This window comes from Chiloscyllium plagiosum, chromosome 44 (genome assembly GCF_004010195.1).
Source record: "Chiloscyllium plagiosum isolate BGI_BamShark_2017 chromosome 44, ASM401019v2, whole genome shotgun sequence".
NCBI classification, from domain to species: domain Eukaryota; kingdom Metazoa; phylum Chordata; class Chondrichthyes; order Orectolobiformes; family Hemiscylliidae; genus Chiloscyllium; species Chiloscyllium plagiosum.
The window spans coordinates 535,599-541,721 of record NC_057753.1 but is presented as its reverse complement, the minus strand read 5'-3'; positions in this window follow the sequence as shown (position 1 = coordinate 541,721).

Below are 6,123 nucleotides of genomic sequence, written 5' to 3'. Positions count from 1 at the left end.
TCAGATCTCCTGCTCTTTGGATGCTGCCTGACCTGCTGTGCTTTTCCAGCGGCACACTTATCGTTCTGACTCTTCAGCGTCTCTATTCCTCACGATCTCCCGGGCAGCTTTAATAGAAAGGCTATCGTTCATCTCCGGGCAGTCGTTGATGGAACAATTAAGGGAGATCATCTTCTTCTTGGACGGCATCTGGTGGAGGTACTTCGACAATTTCATTCAGCAACATCCTACATTCAAGGGCTGTGGCTCAGCAAAAGAAGGACCAGAGAGTATTTATTGCAAGGCGCAATGCTCAATAACTTGAAAGCAAAATTGGAAATGATTGCACTCATGCGTATTTGCTGCCTTTCATTTCCAGTGCATAGACGTTTGAGAGATTTTACAGAAGCTCCGATTGAATTCCAAAGTTATGAAACCCATCTTCTTCGCTCTCATCTCATTTCACTGTTTATTTCTCTCCCTTTCTCTCTCTCTCTTTCTCTCTCTCTCTCTCTCTTCCACGCTTACAGACTCTCATTTCTTTCTGTTTCTCTCTGTGTGTGGCTCAAGCTCATCCCTTCTCCCCTTCTCCCTCTTTGATGTCTCTCCTTTCATTTCTCTCTCTTTCTCTCTTCATCATCTTCCCATTTCTCATTGCTTCCTTTCTCCCTTTCGCTCTCCTTCCACCACCTTCTCTCTCTGTCTCATGCCCCTCATTCTCCCCGTCTCCCACATTCTTTTTCCCTCTCTCACACTTATTCCCTACCTCTCTCCCTTTCTCTTTCTTCTGCACATCTAACATTCAAGTGGAAGATCAAACCAATTACCTTCCCTCATGGATATTATTGAATAACTGTGACTTTCTGGAAATGCATCAGCTTTTGTGCTTGCCTTTTCCGACTTAGCATATACATGTTAATCAATTTCACAAGCTGCCTTTGTGTTTTCTCAGCCCGCTCTCATTTCTGATTTAAATTCGTTTTCCAGAATGTTGCAAAGGAAGATTTTGTGGATGAAATGTCACACAGTGAGCAAATGGAGTCACATAATTCGTCAGTCGCTAAGTGTCACCAGCTTTTCACCATGGAATGAAAATGTACATTCCGCACTGTTGAGGAATCCTGTGTGTATTCATGACGTTAATGACACTTCAGGCATTCAGCTGACGTGCAAGACAAAAGAACAATAACACTGAGAAGACAAATTGTCGAGAGAAAGCGAGAATCACTACAACAAACAGTGAAGCTGACAAATGGTATGTTGGTCCTTCTAACAAGAGAATTCTAGTACAGGAGCAGAGATGTTTCACTGCAGTTGGAGGGCCTTGGTGACTCTACTCCAGCAGTATTGAGTGCATTTTCGTCTCCTTACCTGAAGAAGGGCGCTCTTGCATGAATGGAATGCATTGACTGTTTCCCAGACCAATTCCTGGAATGGACGACTCATGTATGAAGAGACACTGGATTGCCTAGGACGATATTTGAGGGAGAAAAATCAGAGGGGTTCACGCTGAAATCAATGCAATTCCAATAGGACTAGACAGGGAAATGCAAGAAGGATCTTCCCGGTGACAGGAGTGCCCAGAATGGGAAATCACAGTCGAAGTACGCGGGGAAGGCCACTTGAGGCTGAGATGAGGAGAAATTTATTTCTCTCGAGACTGGTGAGCCAGCAGAATTCTCTGTCACAGTAAACAATTGAAGCGAAAATATTTAATGTTTTCGAGGAGTTAGATATGGCTCTTAAGGTTAAATGGATCAAACGGTATGAAGAAAATGGGGTAAAGTTGTTGTGCTGAATGATCAGTCATGATAAAATGGAATGATGGAGCAACCTTTGGGGGCTGAAGGGCTCACTCAACGACAGTTGTGTGAGTTAAAGAAAAGGGTTTCGCAGTTCGCAGGATGAGAACCGGAAAATGACTGTTTAATTCAACCCACAGAATTGATAGGGAAGGGATTTTGTTCTGTACCTGTATTTGGATTAATTGTACAGTGTTTGGAGGCAGATAGAAATTTACTATGCTATGTTTTGGATAGCTTAGTTTGTTTGTTTTTCTTTCATGCGTTTATACAATAAATTCCTGTTTTAGCAATGAGGCCAAATCTGCTGCTTTGTATGTTTGTAGTTCATGAAATACTGTGACAATAATATATTTGTCTGAAAATCTGGGATCTGACTTCTCTGCTGGGAACCTTAACGGGCATCATTTCACTATTTAATTTTTAAAGGAAGATTGTAAAATTCAGAGGTACGGTGGAATCTGAGAGCTCTGATACAGGAACCACAAAACGTTAGCATGCTGGTGTTGCAAGCGCTTAGCACGGCAAGTGGCAACATGTGTCCTACCGTTGCACAATAAAAGTGCAAAACTAATTATGCGTCATACACGGCCTTGATGAGAGCACAGTTCGAGTACTGTGTGTGGTGTTGGTGTCCTTGGTTAAAAATTATATGTATTTGTGTCACTCACACTATTTTTGCGATGAAGGCTAAACTTAAGAAAAATGAAAGTTAAACGAAGTCTTAAAAAGTGGAACGAATGAGGAAAATTATTCACAAGCACAAAACAGGTCAACAACCTGTCCCTCGTGTGAATTTATTGGTTTCAGCAGGTGGAATCAGTGAGTAAGTAAAGCAGGGCTGTGATGAAGCCAGCAGACGAATGATCCGAGCTAAATGTAAACTGAGCACCAGTGAGCAATTTAGTGTGATCAGCAGGTGCGTCTGGATAGCGCTATTGATGGCGTCATACATCAGTGAACAGTAGACTGACCATTTGGCAATTGGGTGAGTTGGTTCTGCCCTTTTTTTTTGGAAAGGACGTACGTGGGCATTTTTTTCCACGTTTTTGGGTGTTAGCGTTGCTACTGCACTGGAGAAGCTCAACGAGGGTAGTGGAAATTCCAAAGAAAATGTCTTCAGTAGAACCATAGAACCATAGAATAACATAGGATAGCAACAGGCCCGTTGGCCCAGACAGGTTCATGCTGACTGTGGTGCCCATTCAGCTCATTCTATTTGCCCGCATTTAGTCCATATCTCTCCAAGCCCTTCCCAACCATATACCTATTTAAACGTTTTTTTTTTAACTGTTGCAATTGTATCTGTCTAAGCCACTCTCTCTGGCAACCCTTTCCATATACACAGCACTCTGCGTGAAGACGTTGCCCCTCATGTCCTTCTTAAACCTTTCTCTTCTGACCTTAAAACTATGCCCTCTAGTTTTCAATTCCCCGTCCCTGGGAAAAACGACTATCTGCATTCATCCTATCTATGTCCCTCATGATTGTATACACCTCAATAAGGTAACCCCTCATTCTCTTACGTTCCAAGCAATAAAATCCTATCATGGCAACTTCTGCCTATAGCTCAGGCCTACTAGTCCTGGTATCATCCTCAAACATCGTCTTTGCACTATTTCCAGTTTAACTACGTCTTTTATATGACAGGGTTAACAAACCTGTACACAACACTCCATGCACGGGCTCACCAGTGACTTATCCAACTGTAACAATGTCCCAACTCCTATACTCAGTACCTCGACAGATGGAGGCCAACATGCTAAACGCCTTCTTCACCACACTGTCTACCTGTGATGCTGGGTTCAATGAACTATGTACTGGTACTCCTAGGTCCCTCTGTTCCACAAAACTCCTCGGGACATTACCGTGTGCTGTATAAGACCTACTTTGGTTTCACTTTCCAAATTGCTACACTCATACTTGTCTAGATTGAATTGCATTTGCCAATTAACAGTCCACTTCTCCATCTGAATGACACCTCCTATTTGTGCAACATCTGCAAACTTACTGATCATGCCCTGTACATTCATGTCATTTATGTTAATAACAAATAACATATATCCCAGCGCCGATTCTTGTGGCACACAACTGGTCACAGGCCTCCAGTCTGAGAAAAAACCTTCAACAATCACTCTTTGTTTCCTACCATTAAGCCAATTTTTGAATCCAATTAGCTAGCTCTCCCTGGATCCCATGCGACCTAACTTTCATGACTAGCCTGCTGTGCAGGACCTTGTCAAAGACTTTATGAAAGCCCATATAGAGAACAGCCACTGTGCTACCCTCATCTATCCTCTTGGTTACTCTGCAAAAAACTCTAAAAGGTATGCCAGACATGAATGGTCACGTGCAAATCCATGCTGACTATCCCTAAACAGACCTGGACTATCCAAATGTTGATTGATCTTGTCCCTCAGTAGTGTCTCCAACAATTTGCCTACCACTGATGGCAGGCTCACTGACCTGTAATTCCCTGGCTTGTCTCCTTTCTTAAACAATGCAAGAGCATTAACCACTCTCCAGATTTCCAGAACTTCACCAGTGGCTAATGATGAATCAAAAATCTCTGCAAAGGCCTTGGCAATTTCTTCCCTTGCCTCTTACGATGCCCGAGGATGGACTTGATCAGGCTCAGGGCATTAATCAGCTCAGGCAATGTATTAAACGTGAGAGGTTTGAGTCTGTCTGTATCCCAATCTTGCATTTGCAGAACTGTATTTGCGGAAGCTTATGTGGTGAATTTACATTTGCAGAACTGTATTTACGGATAACATTCTATTTTTGCTCAAAAAGCACACAACCTGCAGGAAATCAATGCAGCAGTCAATCCATGTGGCATTTTATCAATTCCTACTTTGGAAATAGAACCGGTCTGATTCAAGATTGGGATGCAGACAGGCTCTAACCTCACATCTTTAATATATTGTCTGACCTGACGAGTCACTTTTTTAAAAAAAAACTTGTTTTCCAAAAATGTGACTTAAAAGAAGTTCTGAGATTTACATATTAATGAACCGAAACCTGCAACCCATTCGAAAAGATGAAAGACTTAATATCAATCTAGGTTTGTTCACTAATTTATTTCAGTTGTATGACACTGTAATCTTTTGCTATAAATTCTGTGTCTTATGCTCCTGCCCACTAGTTACCTGATGAAGGAGCAGCTCTCTGAAAGCTAGCACTTCCAAATAAACCTGTTGAATTATAACCTGGTGTTCTGTGATTTTTTTAACTATGTTAAGAGTGTTATTGTCACTGGAACCAAAGTGCTCTCCGACTGGCACTTCAGTCATTCAGCCGACCTCTTTTCCTGAGAGGAGGTCCAGTGTTGTACTGTCTCGAGTAGGCCCTTCTACATATTGATTTAGGAAACTTTCTTGGGCACTTTTGACGAATGTGTACTGTCGCCAAAATGGTTTGGGTTCCACTGCAAATTGTGAAGGGAGTTTAACAAAGCTAAGTGAGACATGGATGGATTTGGTGAATGGAAAAAGGTGTGGCAAATGCAATACATGTTGGAAAATGTGAGATTATCCATTAGTCAAGGAGAAATATATAGAAGAATATAACCCAAATGGTGAGAGATTGCAGGGCTTGGAGATGCAACAGAATCCATCTGCCCTAGAGCATGCATCACAAAAGGTTAGCATGCAGATATGGCAACCAATGACGAAATTGAAAAGAATTTGTCGTGAAGGAATTGAATTCAAGAGAAGAGAAGTTGTTCTTTAGTTATACAGTGCATTGCTGAGAGCAAATTCAGAACACTGTCACATTACTAGGTCAAATTCCTAGAAGTCCTGTCTGAATGTTTGTGCATCTCTGGACAGCACATTGGCTGCAAAGGTTCAAGAAGCCAGATCGCCGCCATTTTCTCAAGGGGCAATCAGGGATAGACAATAAGTTCTGGTCCATACAGCGTCAACAATTTCAAATAAATGAATGAACATACATAAAGAACAAAGAAATGCAAATTCAAATTCTATCTGACTTAAGGACGGGTGTCGATGTGCTAGTATCAATTCAGAGGAGGCTTACCAGAAGAATACCTGGAATGAACGCAATAACTCATCATGAAAACTTGGACAGGCTAGGTTTTTATTTGTTTGTATTTAAAAGCGGAAGGGCTGACTTGTTTGAAGCATAAAAGATCCTGAATTAGAAGTGGAAATGATGATCCATCCGTCCATCCATCCATCCATCCATCCATCCATCCATCCATCCATCCATCCATCCATCCATCCATCCATCCATCAGTCTGCCTGTCTATCTACCTCTCTATCTATCTATCTATCTATCTATCTATCTATCTATCTATCTATCTATCTATCTATCTATC